Consider the following 19,652-nt stretch of genomic DNA (forward strand, 5'->3'; position numbering starts at 1 on the left):
TTACTTGTGGTTTTTCTGACTTTGAGATGTTTTTATTCATAATTATGAACTAATTCCCTAGATACCTAGGGAAGATGAAACCTATGATGAATTCCATTATTTAATTTCTGTTTTACGCAATAAATACTTGATTCTTGTTCTCAATTATGTGTTCATATTTCATTTTTTAATATTTCTGGGATATTAATTCATGTTTAATGTGCTTAATTCAGTGGAGGAAAAGTCCCTGTTTAATAGTAGATCTAATATAATTGAGTGGAGTTGCATGAAATCCTAGAAATAGGACGACATAAATCTACCAGATTAGAGTCAAATCAAATAAGGAAATCCATAGATCAAGTTAATGCGATGATAGGGGTTTTAATTAGAAATAGATTTCAATTAATCAACCTAGAGCCAGTTGTTTTTACTCTCGAAAAAGATATTAGCATAATTTAGGGATTTGTACGGATCAAGATACCAAGTGAATAAATTGTTTAATTCAAATTCATAATAATAGGTAAATTCTAGGTGGATCTTTCCTGGGTATTGTCTCTCTCATTGGTTATTATTAAATTATTCTCCTAACTTATTCATTGTTGAGTTCTTAGTTAAATTAGTTTAGTAATTTTAGTTTAAAACCCATCACTCTAAATTGCCTGCTAAATAATATAAAAATAGTAATTACTAATACTTTTAGTCCTTATGAATACAATATCTATATTTACCATAGTTATGCTATTTATCGATAGGTGCACTTGCCTTTGTCGTATTTTTAGTTAGTCAAGTAAGACACATCAAGTTTTTGGCGTTGATTCTGGGGATTAAAATATTAGGAAAACTTGAGTTTTATTAATTTAGCCATTTTTATTTTTATATTTTTGTTTTTAGTTTAATTGTTACATTCTAATTTTTCTTTTGTTTGCTTCTGCCAAGTTTTTTTGGTTTATGAGTAGAAGAAACCTGTCGAGACTAGTGCTTTTTGACAGCGAGATTGAAAATATTGTTCACAGAAATCGCAGAGAAGTAAAGCAGAGTCAATAGAATTTAGTAAATGAACAAGAGGATAATAATATTATTGAGAAGATGTGTGATAATCAGAATATTCAACTACCTCCTGTAGCTCATGTTCTTCGTACAATATATAATGCCAAGCCCACTAGGACTGGGCCTGAATCGAGTATTGTAAGACCCACCATTGCTGCAAATAATTTTGAACTGAAGCCTAACACTATTCAGATGGTACAACAGTATGTTCAGTTCGATGATTTTCAAGATGAAGACCCAAATACTCATTTGACCAATTTTTTGGAAATTTGCGACACTTTCAAGATTAATGGCGCCAATGATGATGTTGTTCACTTATGATTGTTCCCATTCTCGTTGAGGAACAAAGCAAAAGAGTGGTTAAACTCTTTACCATGAGGTTCCATCACTACATGGGCTCAAATGATCGAGAAGTTCCTTCTAAAGTACTTCTCACTGGCTAAGACAGTTAAGTCGAGGAATAACATTTCTTCTTTTATCCAGATTGACTTAGAGACATTATATGATGCATGAGAGAGATACAAAGATTTATGGAGTAGGAGGCTTCATCATGGGTTACCCTTATGGTTATAAGTTCAAAACTTCTACAATGATTTAAATCCGTCAATTAGGCAATTAATCGACGCAACAGTCAGTGGGACATTGAAAAATAAAACACCCGAAGCAGCTTATGAGTTTATAGAGGAGATGACACTAAATAATTATCAGTGGCAAGTCATGACAACAAAGCCAATGAAAGTAGCTGGTGTTTTTAATCTAGATGAAGTCACCATGTTATCAAATCAAGTGGAATTCCTAATTAAGAAAATTGATGGTTTATATCTTTCTACGTAGATACATCCAGTGATACAATACGATACAAATAAAGATGAAATGAATAATCTGGAACGTTTACCCTTCAATCTTAGCACAAAGAACGAGCAAGTTAATTAGATAGGTAACAATTCTAGACCTCAAAATAACCCTTATAGTAATAACGATAATACAGGTTGGAGGAACCAACCCAATTTCTCTTAGGGTGGTTAAGGAAATCAAAGAGCACAACCACCTCTAAGCTTCCAACAACCTTATCAGCAAGAGAAAAAGCCAAATCTTGAGATGTTGACAAAGTTTATCTCGGTGTCAGAATTGCATTTTCGAAACACTTAGCTAGCAATGAAAAACTAGCAAGCATCAATTCAAAAACTCAAAAACTAAATAGGACAGCTTACTAAACTAATTTCGGAACAACCACAAGGTAGCTTGCCTAGCAATACTGAAACTAACCCAAGGGAGTAGCTCTATGCAATTACTGTTTGAAACGTGGATGGGTTAGTTGAACCTGAACAAGAGACGAGGTAAGAAGCTGTGGTGAACAAAAATAAGGTTGAGGAAGATAAGAAAGAACAAAAGTCGGTTGTCAAAGAATACAAACCTCGAGTGTCATATCCTAACACGTCAAAGAACAATATGGTAAATTCCTTAAGCTCTTAAAAAAATTACACATTAATTTACCGTTTCTTGAAGCTCTTTCACTAGACCGACCACCTTTGAACACCCCACCTTTCCCATGACTCATCCTTCTCCCTTTCCCTTGCGATTCGCCCTTCCCTTTTTCTTTGCTCTCCCATTTTCTACCATCGCCCGACACCCCATTCTCCCTTTGATGCCCCAACACCCCTTTCTCTTTCCTCATTCTCCCTTCGATGCCCCAGCCACCCGTCTGCCCCTCACAGCCTCTACCCATACATACCAACATCGTTTTCATCCCCACCGTAAAAACATCCCCTCACCTCTTTTCCCTTTGAACCACAGACCCCCAACCACGATTCCCAACCTTCCCTTTTCTTCCTCGTCGCACCCCTACCCCCACACCCTTCCCCCTCTTTTCCACTCTCCGTTTTCCCCCACAACCAGCCCCCCACATTTTTGACCGTTCTCGTCGCCAACCAACCACTATGTGCAGCCTCTATTGTGCTAACCGTTGTGTCTCTAGTCACTGTCACTGCCCTACTGTTACCGTCGGTCCTCCCCGTTTTCCTTTTATCCTTCTTCTTCATAAGATTTTATTTGTTATTATTTTTGCATTATCATTTATTGTTACTAAATTTATTAGTTTTTTTTATTATTCCTTTATTCCTTAGTTTTTATTTATTCATTTATTATGATTACTTTCATTGTTATTATTTTTTAGTTCTAGCGTAATGATACTTGTTTACTCATTTTCTTTTTAGTTACTATTATTATTATTTTCATTTATTATTTTCTTATTTTATTACTTAGTATTATAGTTGTTATTGATTATTTCAATCCTATTATTATTTTTAGTACTGTTAATTCTTGATTTTTTAGTATTAAGTCCTATTTCTTTTAGTATTCTTTTATGATTATTGTTTATATTATTTTCGTTGTTGATTTATTTTTTTTGTCGAGTTGTTGACGTTCAGTTTAATTTTATTGCATGGGTTATTGGATTGCCTCTATTATGATTTATTCATCCATTTGCGTCATTTTATTTTAATATTTAGATGTTTTATTTTATTGTAGATTCTTCATGATGAACACTAGAGGGAAATCCAAGGTCGTTGTCGCCATTTCGAGAAAGGGAAAGACTCCGGGCGTGACTTTTTCTTCGAGCGCTTCTACCGAGGCCTGCCATCCATGTCTCCGATTCTCACAGGGTTTTTAGGTGGACCTATATCAGCATCTCATATTGTGGCCAGTGGGATTAAGCCATTGTATTGATTGGGCCGCTTTAGAGCAAGTCCAGTTAGCTGATAGAGTGTGTGCACTGATTGCCACAACTCATTGGGATCGGTTCTTCTCTATTGTCAAGCCCACCTACTCGGAGCTTATTCTCGAGTTTTGTTCAACAGTCCTCTTATTGCACGTGATGTCGACCCATGATGAGCCGTGCACAATTAGTTTCCAACTCAGTGGCATGACGCGTCATATGAGAGTCACGAAGTTTGGAGCTGCTTTAGAACTCTATACTGAAGAGTTCATGAGTGCTGAGGCATTCCTCACTTTATAGAGACACATCCACTACTCGCCTTCTTTATTAAGTAGACCTTACTGCGAGTACGACACCCTATGATTTAAGTCAGTTGAAGGCGAATTCCTTACCTCTGACCTTGCACTATATCCACGCCATTTTAGCTCACACATTGACTGGTCAGAGGGAAAGCACTAGAGTTTCGCTACATTTGACGCTTACTTCCTTTGGAACATGATGACGGGGCATACTTTCAATCTTGCCTACTTCATCACCCTAGCTTGCCGCCATCAGACAGAGCACAGTAGGAAGGGTCCTATCTTCTAAGGCCTTTACGTGACTCACCTCACATGACACTTCAGCATCTCTGACACTTCAGAGCAGTCCTCTTCCTTTACACTTGTTGGACAGATGACCCCGCAAGGGTCCTCAAGTATGAGTCACATAAGGATAATTGAGCAACTGCGTGGTGTGGATCCTCTTCGAGACCAATTATCTCATTCTGACCCTCAATATGAGCATGAGGACTTCACTGATGACATCCTTTTCCACCACGAGGATCCACCTTTTAGTCACCGCACTACTACTTCTGTCGCTAACCTCGCGGACCTCTCTGAGCGGTTCACTCGTTTCAAGCAGTACAATTTTGAATGGTTTGACAGTATTTATTTGACTTTGCAGTAGATCTATCAGCACCTCTATATATCTTCTTCAGCGCTAGCGCCTCATTACCCCGATGCCTTCGACGATGAAGATCACTGATTTTATTTCTTTTATTTTTATTTTCTTTTTCTTTTTTTAGTTGTTTTCTCTTTATTTTCTTAGACTTCTATCATTTATTATCTTTTGAACTATGTTTTTATTTTTATTTTTTGGTTGTTTCTAATCGAGTTTGTAACCTCTTAATCTTCTTCATTAATTGTGTTTATTTTCTTTTTAGTTTTCTCGGAACCATGCACTACATTTAGATTTGCCTACAATTTTAGTTTTCACTATTCTGGCGAATTCATCTATATTCAGGGCAGTTTCAATTTTCTCCCTCTCTTATGAAATTCTGCTTATACTGTGCCTATATCTGTTTGTACATTGAGGAAAATGTACATCTTAAGTATAGGAAGGTTATTCATATAATTATTAGAAAATCCCAAAATTATCTCTTGTTTAAATACTATTCTCAGAATTCCATTAGAGTGATTTTTTTTTAGATTTGTATTGATGATGTTTTGGATTAATTAGTATTGATTTAAACTGTAAGACATGAGAGAGTCAAGCATGATAAGTTATTTTTCAAAAATTAAAAGTTTTTTAGGTCGTTTCCTTGAATTGAAGTATTATCTTAAAGTTTTAATTTCCAAATTTGACATCAAAACCATGCTTTTTTGTGTGATTTTGAGCCTTTAGAACATACATTTTTCATGCTCATTCTATTATTAGTTATGAGTGTGTCAACTTGATTTGTTATTCTAAATTTGCTTCGATTATACATGTTAAGACCACACATTTGATTTGATATACTAAGATGATAGAGGCACTTAGGTTTAACCCACTTACCCTATAAAAAGCCTATCTTTTGAATTAACTCTTAGTAAACCCCATTGAGCCTAACATCCCTTATCTTGATTAACCCGTGAATTTTAACCCATAACCCATTTTTGGTTGTAACTCTTTCCCGTTTTATTGACTCCTTTTTTGTCGATATTTGATTTGTTTAGCTCCTAACTATGCTCTTTTGTTTGATTTGCTAAATTTTCTTTCTTTATTCTTGTTAAAAAAATAGAAAGAGAAAATAAAAAAATTGATTATTAATTAGTTATTTGTTCATTGAGCTTGAATAATTAATTTCATATATTGAGAAGAAGCTCATTTTTTATTCCTGTTTATTCTTAAGTGATGCATTTGTTTTGAATTTGACATTTGTTTATTTTTTTTCTAGTTTGGTAATTTATCAAATCGATCTTGATTATGACCAACTTTTCTGGCCTTATTTCGTACCCTTAACCTAAACCCCATTACAACCTCTTAAAGACCTTTTGATTGGTGTGTCATATCATTTATAGTGGTGGACATTTGATTTTCAAGCAAGCTTATGGTAATGACATTTCTTGTTCGACTGTTGAGTGCTTATTTCTTGAACCTTAAACACTTCAAGTACTTTGAATGAATCTCTAGTGATAATGTCAATTCTTGTCGATTTTGAATTAAAGGTAATTACTCAGATAATGGGAGATACCTATATTTTCGTGCTTTAAAAATTTTGACTTTGATTGTTTGAATCTTTATTGCTCTTTTAGTTAAATTGTCAATGCATGATTATTTGTGAATTATTTCAAAACATTATTGATGAGAATTACAAGTTGAAAAAGATTAACTTTAATGTGAGTTGAGGATTTTGCTTGAGGACAAGCAAACGCTTAAGTGTGAATATATTTGATAAGTGATAAAACTAACATATTTAATTTCATTCTTAATGTGTTTTGAATGATTATTTATGCAAATTGGTGAATTTGATGCTCCTAATCCTTTGAATTCATGTTCCTATACTTAAGCGAGCATTTGAGAGCTAAATAAGCGAAAAACGAGTAAAAATCAAACAAAAAGAATAGATTTCAGGAGCCACATAGGCTGGATACTCGACCATGTGAGCCACATGGTCTGGGCACACGGCCATGTGCCAAACTGTGTCAAATTCACAACTTGCTTCTCAAACACATAGGAAAATGAAATTTTTAGGCTTTTTGAGCATTCAAAGGTCTATAAATACCAAATAAAAGAGGAGATATAGGAGCCATCAAAGAATATTGCAGAAAACAACTCGAAGAACACCATTGGAGCAAACTCTGAAGCAGATTCCCATCAAGATCGAAGACCTCTTTTTAATTTCATTTGAAGTTTTTATGAGTTTCTTTATTTCTTGTGATTTTTCTGATATTGAGATGTTTTTATTCATAATTATGAACTAATTCCCTATATACCAAGGGAAGATCAAACCTATGATGAATTCTATTATTTAATTTATGTTTTACGCGATAAATACTTTATTCTTGTTCTCAATTATGTGTTTTTATTTCTTGTTTTAATATTTTCGGGATATTAATTCATGTTTAATGTACTTAATTCAGTGGAGGAAAAGTCCCTGGTTAAGAGCGAATCTAGCACAATTGAGTGGAGTTGCATGCAATCCTAGAAATAGGACGAAATAAATCTATCGGATTAGAGTCAAATCTAATAAGGGAATCCATAGACCAAGTTAATGCAACGATAGGGTTTTAATTAGAAAAAGATTTCAATTAATCAACTAGAATCAGTTGTTCTTACTCTCGAAAGAGATATTAGCATAATTTATGGATTTTTATGGATCAAGATACCAAGTGAATAAATCGTTTAATTTAGATTCATAATAATAAGTGAAATCTAGGTGGATTCTTTATTGGGTATTTTCTCTCTCATTGGTTCTTATTCAATTATTTTCCTAATTTATTCACTGTTGAGTTCTTAGTTAAATTAGTTTAGTAATTTTAGTTTAAACTCACCATAGCTATAATATTTATCGATAGGTTCACTTGGCTTTGTTGTATTTTTAGTTAGTCATGTGAGACACATCAATACAACTTCCCTTTTTGATGTTTCTATTAATGCTTTAATCAATCCTAGATAAACGCATTCATATGTATATGTATTGCATTAGTAACTGAGAAAATATGCTGGTAAAGTTGATTGAGTTTGATACTAGAGTATCGAACCATTTAGGTTAGTGCATAGTAGTTTATAAGATATGCAGGAAGTGTCTATTGAAAATACGAGGTTATGAATTTCCTGTTGATTTAATGTAATTGTTGTTTAACGAGTTTGATGTCATCATTGGTATGGACTAGTTGATCGTACATGATGCCATTGTTAACTTTCCACAGAAGCAAATTGTGTTGAAATGTCAAAACGACGAAGTAGTTATGTTGAAACTGATCAGGAAGATTGCGTTACCAATATTATAACAACTTTGACAACTTAAAAGCTGGTCAGAAAAAGATGTGAAGCATATTTATCTTATGTACTAGACATAAGAGTGACCGGAACAAAAATTGAGAAAGTCCTGACCGTGTAAGAATTTGCAGACGTATTCCCAAAAGAATTACTTGGGTTACCACTGGAAAGAGAAGTGGAATTTGTAATTGAATTAATGCTTAGAATTGTTCCGGTTATAATTGCTCCATATAGAATGACTTCGATAGAATTGATAAAATCGAAAACTCAGTTGCAAGAACTGATTGATCGCAGATTCATTAGACCAAGCGTATCATCGTGGGGTGCACCGATTTTTCTTTTGTTAAAAAGAAGGATAGAACATTGAGATTGTGCATTGATTATCGTTAGTTGGACAATGTCACGATAAAGAAAAAATATCCGTTACTGCGCAATGATAACCTATCTAATCAGTTGAATGAGCCATTCTATTCTCGAAAATTGATCTCTAATCAGGATATTATTAGTTGTGATTCAAGGAATCAGATGTATCAAAAGCTGATTTTTAAACCTGATATGGACACTATGAATTCCTAGTAATGTCCATCGATTTGACCAACACCCTTGCTGTATTTATTGATATGATGAATAGGGTATTTCATCCATTCTTAGATCAATTTTTAGTTGTGTTAATTAACAATATTTTGATTTATTCGAAGAATAAAGTTGAGCATGCCCAGCACCTGAAATTTGTGTTGCAAACATTGCAAGAAAAATGAATGTATACAAAGTTTAGTAAATGTGAATTTTGGCTCCGAGAAGTTGGATTCCTTGGTCATGTAATCTTTGCATATGGTATTTGCATTGATCCAAAAAAAAATTTCTTCAATCTTGAAATGGAAACCTCTAAGGAATGTCAGTGAAGTGAGGAGTTTCTTGGGTTTTGCTAAGTATTATAGATGGCTTGTCAAGGGATTTTCAATGATTGCGCTACCGTCGACTAAGCTATTACAGAAGGAGATTAAATTTCTTTGGTTTGAAAAGTGTCCACAAAAGTTTTGATCAATTAAAAGCAATGCTAACAGAAGCCTCGTGTTGACGCAACTAGAATATAGAAAGGAATTCGTTGTTTATAGTAAAGCATTGCTCAGTGGATTCGGTTACACACTGATCATAAGAGCTTGAAATATTTGTGGAGCTCTAGAATTAAACGTTGTGGCTGATGCTTTAAGCAGAAAGTTTTTGTTTGCTTTGAGAGCACTAAATACGCACCTGATTCTTGAAAGTGATGGTTTTATCTTAGTTGAGTTGCGAGTGAAATTGATATTTTTGCAAAGAATTCAGAAGTTGCATAAAAAGGACTCAAAATTGTTAGTTATGCAGAAGTTGATTATTGGGCACATAACTAAGTTTAGTGTTGGTGATGATGATAATTTAATTTTCACAATCAGTATGTGTACCAAAATATTTGAAATTAAAAAGAGATATTTTTTCTGAAGCTCACAATAGTACTTATTTGATTCATCTGGGTGGTACCAATATGTATTGTGCTCTAAAAAAATGTATTGAGGGCTATGAATGAAGCATGAAATCCCAGAGTTTGTAGCAAAGTGTTTAGTGTGCTAGTAGGGGAAAGTTGAGCATCAAGTTCCATCTGGTCTGCTCCAACTAGTGATGATTCCTGAATGGAAATGAGTACTTGTTACAGTAGATTTTGTATCAGGTTTGCCTTTGACATCGACCAAGAAGAATGTGATCTAGGTAGTTGTTGATAGATTAACCAAGTCAGCACATTTTATTCCAATTCGAGCCGATTTTTCACTTGATAAGCTATTTTAATTATATGTGGCTGAAATTGTTAGACTACATGGTATACCGTTGTCTATTATTTCAAATTGTGATCCATGGTTTACTTCTAGATTTTAAGGTAAATTACATTTCATCCACAAACAGATGTATAGTCTGAGCGGGTGATACAGATACTTAAGGATATGTTTCACTATTGTGTTATAGAATTTGAGGGTAATTAGGAGAAATTCTTACCACTAGTTATGATTGCATAAAATAAAAACTATCAGTCATGTATCAAAATGGCACCGTATGAAGCTATGTACGGAAAAAATGCAGAACCCCGTTGTATTGGTTTGATTTAAGTGAAAAGAAGTTAGTAGGAACTAATCTAGTTTGTGAAATAAAAGAAAAGGTTAGAGTTATCAGAGACTATTTGAAAGCTGCCTTTGATCGAAAAAAAGTCATATGTGGATTTGAGAAGGAAAGACATCGAGTTTTAGATTATCAACAACGTATTCTTGAAGGCTTCACCTTGGAAGAAAGTCTTAGTTCAAGACGTATAGGACCATATGAGGTTCTTGAACGAATTGGTCCAGTGGTATATAGATTAGCTTTACCTTTAGAGCTTAAGAAAATCCACAATGTGTTTCATGTATTCGTGCTACATCGATACAATTTTGATCTATCTCATGTGATATCTTTGAGTGAAATAGAACTGTAACCTAATTTAACTTACAATGAGGAACCGGTGAAGATTTTGGCATGAGAAGTAAAAGAATTGAGAAACAAGTGGATAGATATAGTAAAAGTTTTATGGTATCGCCATGGTATTGAGGAAGCCACTTGGGAACTGGAAGAAACCTTGAGGTCACAATACCCAAATCTCTTTTCAAGTAAGATTTTCAAGGATGAGAATTCAAAAAGGGGAGGAGAGTTGTAACAACCCGTTTTTACTTGTACCAAAAATAGTGGCTTCGAAACCCCATTCTCTGATGATCAAGTCCATCAATATTAATATTTAATAATCATTGGTTCAATATAGTGTTTTATGATACTTTGGTTCAGTAATTTGATTGATTAGAAAATTGATTATAGTATAGAGATTAAATCGTAAATGTGATAATATTTAATTACTAAGGATTTCTATTTACTAATGATAATACATTAATCGATTAGGGCCTAAAATGACAATATAGCCCTTTTCTTTATAGATAGTGACCGATTAGGTGTTTGCATTATTTAAAATAATGTTAATTTTATATAATAATTAGATTATTTATATACCGTAACATAGTGGATGGTGGGAGGGGAATTCATTTTTTTTCATCTTCTCAATCACCATCTTTCTTCCTTGTTGAGTGAGGGAAGTTCAACCAAGTTCCATGCTCTTGCATGGTAAGCTAATCCGACCTCATTCTGCATGGATTTTGTGTTTTTGAGATCGTTGTACTTCAATCTAGCTAACAGTTGTGTCCATTTCTAAAATTGTTAAGGATTCTTGAGATTTCCATTGTTGAGTGCTTGAAATTATGGTGTTAAATGATTAGATTAGAAGAGAGGTTATGAAAAAGGACCACTTTGTAAAATGAAAATTTGTTAGTTTTGAATATCAGGACTAAAGTGTAAAAATTTCAAAACCAGTTTGAGATTTCTATAAACGTTGTTATAAAAAGGCTCGATTGTATAATGTGTGAAGATTAAAGGAATTGCAAGAGATAGAATTGAATTGACTTATACGCATAATAAGTTGATAAATGATAGTTGGTTGATGAAAATTGAGTTAAATTATGTTATAGATTAAGATTTGAATCCGCCAAAAGAAGATCGCAGGAAAGGGAAAATCGTTGAGTAGACTCTACCGTGGTGTGTTACATTCTGTTAGGTAAGTCCATATGATATAAAATTTCTTCAATTTTTGCTCTTTAATTGTATAATTTGAAATTTGATAGGTGTGATTCGATTTGCTTAACATAAAAAGGAGATATTGAATTATGATACAAGGAAATAGGTTATAGAATGAAATTGTCCTGATAAACTTAGAAAAAGGCTCATGCATATGGTTACATGTTATTTCATTATGACTTTGATCCAAGATTTGTTGCGGACTCGAAGATACATGTGACACAGGTTTGGCCTGGACTGGTAACCTTACATGTATATACAACCCTGGCCAAACTATTATTGTGTCATTAAAGGTTTAGCTTGAATGGGTAACCTGACACCTTTGTACATAATTAGCTCGAACGAGCCCCTGATGTGTTGCGTTCCTGTGTTTTGAGCTCTTTTACGATGGTCTATTGGGTAACATAAAACTTGCAAAGTGTTAAATTGTTGTTATGAAATGAAAGGTAATGAAAGATTTGATGGATAAGTTTCAGGTATTCAAAATTGAAAGGAAAGTGGATTGTTAGGATATGAAAGTTTAACATATCAGATTGCGTATTTGTCATATTATACATTTGACTCAGTGTACAAACTTACATTATTGGAATTCTATAGTATGATAGGTAAACTTATTGCGTATATTAAACTACACATAGTTGTTGGTGAGGTAAGTTAAGTGTTGAAATTATATGCGCTTACTAAGTATTTTAAATAGTTACTCCCGTATTGCTACCTTTTTATAAGTTTTGATCATTCAAGTCGCACCAATCAGATCCACAAGAAGCTCACACTATCTACTCGCTGATTGGTAGATTTTGTTTATGTCGTTGCGGTAAAGTGACATGTATTTAGGTGGATACTTGCACATGGATATAAAGGAGTCAAAGTTGTAGTTGAATCTTATGGTCCCTTTTGATGTTATAAATGAAATGGATACAGATTTTGATTTTTGAACATGTATATAACTTGAACATATTGATTTGGTTGTTGTTATGAAAAGCATAAGATTGTATGTGTCATGGTTTAAATGTTTGTTAGACATTCCGCAATATAGATGTCTGCAGGACATTTTGAAATATATGTGTCCATAGTTTAGCCATCTCCAGAACAATATGTAGTTGGATTGCCCGCAAGATAGTCCGCCATGTATCTACCTGTGGAACAATCCATTATATATATACATATATATGTACTGTAAGTTATGCGAGATGTGTGTCTTCGAATTGTATCAAGTGGTGTAAAAAAAACTATTCCAATATCGGTAGTAATATCTTGTAGCTTGGGTTCGACGGTCGGACTAGACTATAGGTGTTACACAAACTTCAAGCTAGACTTGTTATTCGACGATCTATACTTTTGACCCTTAAAACTCACATTTTTGCTTCTTGTAAGCTACTTGAGAATGACAAAAAATGACAAAAAATCACATTATAGTAATGTTAAATTTAAAAGTTATTAAAATATAATAGAACTCCTTTAAAAAATATATATGCATTACACCTTAAAAAATGTGTTAATATATTTAATCAACTTTAATACATAATCGAATTTCAGATGATGACAGTATGCAAGTTGCAAACAAAAGCTCCATGAAATATTAGGTTTGTCCCACCACTTTATTTACTTTATTGCTACAATTGTTCAAAATTATTATATTTCCTTTTTTTCTTTTTTTTCTTTCTTTCTTTCTTTTTTTTTTTTTTGTGAAATGTGATCCGCAATATATTTCAAAGAACTACGATCCAAATACTCCAGATTTTATTCTTTTGACGACCGACTCGTCAAAATTTATTAATTTTTTTTATAATATGAATGATTGGGTTTAATAATTATCTTGAATGATTAAAAAATTGTTAAATCACGGTTTTGTAATTTATTTTAATTTTATATGCCAAAATTTCTCGAAACCATATTCATCAGTTTGGTTTATTTATTTGCGATATTTTTATACTAATAATTTAATCATATTTATACGCAAATGTCAATCATATATTTAAAATAAATATATTATTTAAAAATAACATTCGATAAATAATAAATTGTATGTTTTAAAATTAATAATAACACGTGTGCGACATATATGAAATTAAAATAAAAATAATAACTTAAATTGTGAGTAAAAAATTTAAATAAATAAATATATCATATAAAGAATATTAAATGCACTTTAATTTCTTTCGACTCATATTGTCATTTTTTACAGCACATTAAAATGTTATCATATTAGTGAAACAAAATCAATATTAAAAATAATATGAAAAACTTAATATTGAGTTTATTTGTGATACCAATGAGACTTTTTTTGAAAAGACAGTTTAAAATTTGTAATACTTAACGTTTTGGGTTTAAATCCCATCATTTGCATTTTTTTTCTTCTAATTTTAAATTTTTTTATTAATTTCATATAAATATATGAAAGTACAAAAAATATCTTATAGTAATATTCACTAATTGTTTAAAATGTGGTTTCTTAGTACTTTCCTTCATTAAGTTGGTGTCAAGTTGGCTACTGACACTAATTCAATCACACACTTAAATAATAATATAAATAAAAGTTAATGTGAACTACACTAGTAGTCACCCAACTGTTATTAAAAAAAATTGCCACCCAACTATGAAAAAATACAAAATAGTCACTCAAACTACACAATATGTAAATGTTGAAGGTTAAGTTATTTTGGAATTAAGACTAAATTGACATAATTTATAAATGTTGAGGGTTAAAGGTGCTATTATGCCAATTTTAAAAGATGTCACAATTAGCCAACTAGTGACAAAAAAGACAAAATGGAATAGTGGGTGATCATTTTGTAACTTTTTATAGTTGAGTAACCAAAAAAGAAATTTATTAATAGTTGGGTGACTACTAATCTAGTTTGGCCTAATAATTAACAGTTATACTATATATGAATAGTTGAGTAAATTAGCCTCTCTATTATAAAGATAAACGACTTAGCCTTCCTACATTTAAATTTTGAAGCAAATAGATAAAAAAAAGTGATTAACATATGGTTTAACATTCAGGGTGTGTTTGGTTGGGAAAAAAAGGTGAGAGGAAAGAAAATAGAAAAGATAATCATGTTCCATCCTAATGCATAAAAATAAATCATTTCAAATTAAAATGATGAGAGGAGAGAAAATGAGAGAGATGTGCATGTCAGTTCAAAATTTTGCATCTTTCAAATGTTTTGTTTTATTTTCTTTCCTTCCATTTTTCCATCTATCCTACCAAGGACATCCATGGAAAGAAAAATTATATTTTCAATCATTCTAGTTTTTTTATCCTTTTAATTTTCCATTCTTTCAATTTTCTTTCCACTCTGCCAAGTAAAGTCTAAAATATACTAATTTATCATTGATTAAATATTAGCTCAGCTGGCATCAACATTGTTGCTAATGTAAGAGGATATTGATTTGAACATGCTGAAGCGTGTTTATTCTCCTATTCAAAGGTTGGGGTGTTGGAAAAATTAAAATTTTGAAAATCGAGCCGGTTTGTAAAATTTATAGCAATAAACTTTTCCTGAAAACTACATATGCTTTGTACAAAACAAATCCTAAATGTTCTCGGCTCTCAACCAAATGACCTTCTCCACTATTCTCGTACAACAAGTTGCTTCGAGTGTAGGCTCGAACAATCTGAACCAAACAAATAACCAGAAATTATTTCTTACTTTCAGTAGGAAAGTACTTCTCTCAATAGAAACTGACAAAATTGTGATTCCCCAAAAAGTAAAATTTATACTTGAAATATAAATTCTCTCTACTTTCTGGCAGAATAACAATATCTCAAACTTATGTGTAACTATTGTAAATAGCTCTACCAGTGCCATCTATTTATAAAGAGAGATAAGAAAATCCTAGTTGAACTAGTAAAAATCAAATAATATTTATTTAATAGAACAATGGTCTTCTAGTTTAACTAGAAGAGGGCTGCAACACCCTAGTTAAATATAATAGGGCTGTTGCCCCTCACATGTAATATCAGGGGAATTGGGTCTCTCCTATTTTGGGTCTAATTATGTGTGCTTCATTGACTTCTAACCGAACACTTTATAATTTAATCTAACACAAAGCATGTTTTTCTATTTCTCAAAATAAATATTGTTTATTAACTAATTTAATTAGATAAATTAAATTTTCCAATTAAATAATTTTCTCAACCCAATTCTAATTCCTTTAAAGTCATAACAACTTTACCGTAAAAGAATCTATAAGAAAATATATTTATTTTCCATATTCAACGAATTCACAATGACCAATTATTTTAATTATATTTTTGAACTTCAATAATTTAATTAAATAATAATTCTAGAAAGTTAAATTAATTATCAAATCATTATCATAGTTAGTGAGAAACCACATTCATTTTTGAATGTAGCTCATTTCTCCAACTTTATCATTTCCATCCATTTCTATTTATTTGATTCTGCATGCAATTCATTTTTAGTTTCAATGAGCAAGTAGAGAGACCAATTAGACATATATAATTAGGGATGAAATAATTTATAATTAAGTTCCACCTTTTCACCTATTAATTATAAACTCATTTACTCATGAAGTCATTCCACTATATATTGTGACTAAGCTCTCTCTAATTACATGCCATTACAAAAGCTACTCGGTCAGTGCTTGTCTAATGACATTTTCATAAGTGTGTTACCTTCATAGGATATGTTTAATCTCTTTGGAATAAATTTGTTCTCCCAACATGATCCTATTTTATCTCATGGAAATCATTACAACTTCATGAAAAGTCAATTACTATCAAATAGTAATCAAGACATTTGTCACAAAGGAAAATGACTCGTGGTCACATTTACTTTTCATCTATCATGTAATGTCGATGAGTGGATATCATTTACCAATTAGTTGGATTATGAATTCCACTATTGTGAATGATGCTACATACTACAAAAGTTGTATACCCAATGCACCAGCTTTCGGTTCCTTATCTATTTGAACTTAGGTTTTTACTTACGTCAAAGTATACAAGTCACATATACATAGTCCATCATCCACTCAAGATTAAGGCATGTCAGACTATGAACTTCAAAAGTGAATAATTCCATAAATAGATCTATGATCTATTCTGCTTGGGTATTGTCTGATATACTATCAATCCAGTCAGTCACATCTATGTCTTTATCTTTTGGGAGTCGTCCACTTTGATGCTCAAGACAAATCATCTCCCCAATTGGACTTAATAGACATCATATTAGTCTTTCAATAATTTGCTCATTTTTTATTAGACTAATGACATGTTTAGGTTCACATACTAATACAAGTTGTCTTTTCATATTATGGTCCGACGATGTAATACTACTTACTATTTAAACGTTAGACTTTGCATGCAAAAAACCATTAAGGATAATATACAAAGGGTATTAATATAATTAATGGATATTATTAAACCAATTTATTTAAAAAATACAAGTATACAAAACGAATGTACTGTATTTAGGGCATCAGATCCAACATGGGGTTATATAAAAAATATTAATTTTTCATGATTTAATGTAATGTGAAAATTGTAAGCTATTTAATTTTTGTATTTTCTTTAAGTTGATTTTTTTTCATTTTTTTGTTACAAAAGAGGGCAATGCCCTAACTAATAAATGGGTGCCAAACATGGGAATGCAACACCCTCCCTATCAGCTTGCACAAGGTGAGAAACAATTATTAGCATGTGATCAAACAACAACAATCTATCATAAAGAAACCAACTTTCCTTTGCCATACAATCTACTGCATATTTCACTGTCGAGGAACAAATGAGATCTCACAAGTCCACTCATGCGGAAAGAGTTCATGGATGACCAAGACCAAACAATACAAAGGATGCAACCTACCAACCCCACTCTTGATCATCTGAATAGAAGTTAGAGAATCCAACTCAACAAGGATAAATCAAAAACTATGAACCTAAATAAGTTATAGTCCTTGAAAACTACACCAAAGTTACGCAAAAGCAATGCAACTTTTCCCACAAAAAGCTTGAAATCCCCTAAGCCAAAACACATGCAAGTCTCTAATCACTCCTCCTACCCCAACAAAACCATCCTCCAGCTTACAACTACTATTTTTGTTCAATTTGTCATAGCCATTAGGTGGTTTTCCCAACCCAACAAGATTTTGGACCGACATTGTTGATTTACGCTGACTAGAGTTCACGAAAAATTTTGTATTCCACTAGCAATACTACCTAGTCTTTCATGAATATTACACCCCAAGCCCATGAAACAAAAAAAAACATTGCACCATTTCCACAAACTCTGAAATATAAAAGAGAACCATTAGAACCATTCCGAATGCCCAAGCTGTACCTTTCCATACGAGCATAAATTCCAAATGAACAATTCAAACCAATTTAAAGAGAAGAAAAAGCTGACACATCTCCTAAAATACACTCTTAAACCTTTTTTACTACTAGACAATCTTAAAGTATATGTAGAATAGTTTCAAGCCCCTACAACAAACCTACTACTATCATCAAATGATAGATATCTAGTCATTCGAATAACATTACAAATGAGTTTATTTTTCCACGTTAACCAGAGCAAGTGTTGAATGTTCGGTTGACATTGTAGCTTCCTAACAATCTTAGCAACTAGACAAAGAGCATCATCATCATTTAACAAGAACTTATAGGTAGACTTTATGGTGAACTGGCTATTAGAAAAAATATCCCAAATTAACTCATCAGTACAATGACTAAAAAATATTGGTTGTAAGACTTCAAACCTCGAAATAAAGAAGTTATAACTGCTCGATTTAAGGCCTAGTCAAAATAGTGGTCTCCAGACCACAAATTTAGAGTCAAATAAATTTTTTTATTATTATTTTAGAGTCATTGCATGTTTATATTAGTGTATGAATAATTTTTTGAGTTAATTTTGACGTTTGCAAGTCTAATTACGATAAAGGACTAAATCGCACAAAATAAAAAGTCCTAAATTGATGACTAAAGGTGTCCAATAGCTAGAGAATAAAATTTGGGGGTCTTTAAAGGGCAATTAGACCCTTTTAAAAGAGCTTGGCCGGCCATGAGACAAAGAAGAGTGGATGGTCAAAATGTTATGTAAGTGATGTCATATTAGGTGATAAAATAAAATCCTAAGTGTCTAGCCTTCATCTTTTTCACCTATTCTTTCTAAATCCTAAGTGTCTAGCCTTTATCTTTTTCACCTATTCTTTCTTTCTAACCAAAAATATTAGCCAAGAGAAGAGTTTTGAAGCTTGAAATTTCAGCAACTTGTAATCCTCACAAGTAAGTGATTTTCATACCCTTTGTTGATGATTTTTGCATTTTTGATACCCTTGAAGCATAAGCTTTCAAATGAGGGTACTATTTTACAAAATGAATAAGAGTTTAGGGTTTTTCCAAGAAAGAATTTGTGACTTTTGTTGAGTTTTATGGAAGAAAATGAGTCTTGGGTGTCTTATAAACAACTTTTGTGAAAGGTGTTAGCATGAAAACACCTAAAAGGACCATTTTGCACAAGTTGTAAAATAGATGTAAATATGTGAAATAGTGAGAATTTGGAGTTTATATAAGAGTAAAAAGGGTTTGGCTAGGCTTAAGATGTGAAAAATTCGATAAAAATTAATTTTCGGGCTTAGGGGTAAAAAGGTTATCTTGCAAAAAGTCTAGGGGCAAATTGGTCATTTTGTGCAATTATGAATTGTAGAGTGCCTAGATTGATAAAGTGACTAAATAAGTGCATTTTACTATTATAGATCAAGAATTACCGAATCCGAACCTAGACCGGGGGAAAGCCAAGCAAATCGACTAAATCGACTAGTCACCACATTTTGTAATCCGAGGTAAGTTGTATGTAAATAATACAACTACATTGCTTATGTATGCATTGAATTTCATTTGAATTAATATAGAATGAATTGTTGATTGTGGAATTGAGAAAGTATGATGATAACAGAGATAGTAGAATTCTCGATTGAACCTTAGGAAATAAATTAGATTTTCATGCCATGACGTTTGGGTCACTTGTATGAGCTA

The 19,652-nt window shown here is 32.3% G+C and overlaps 1 non-coding gene across 1 annotated transcript; it reads right to left on the minus strand.

The window, feature by feature from the left end:
- Positions 1-1,477: 1,477 nt before the first annotated feature.
- On the minus strand, positions 1,478-1,583 carry LOC121208784 (small nucleolar RNA R71). Its single transcript, XR_005903908.1, has one exon. It is a non-coding gene; the product is annotated as a small nucleolar RNA R71 (small nucleolar RNA).
- Positions 1,584-19,652: the final 18,069 nt, after the last annotated feature.

Source organism: Gossypium hirsutum, chromosome A10 (genome assembly GCF_007990345.1).
Source record: "Gossypium hirsutum isolate 1008001.06 chromosome A10, Gossypium_hirsutum_v2.1, whole genome shotgun sequence".
Classification (NCBI taxonomy): domain Eukaryota; kingdom Viridiplantae; phylum Streptophyta; class Magnoliopsida; order Malvales; family Malvaceae; genus Gossypium; species Gossypium hirsutum.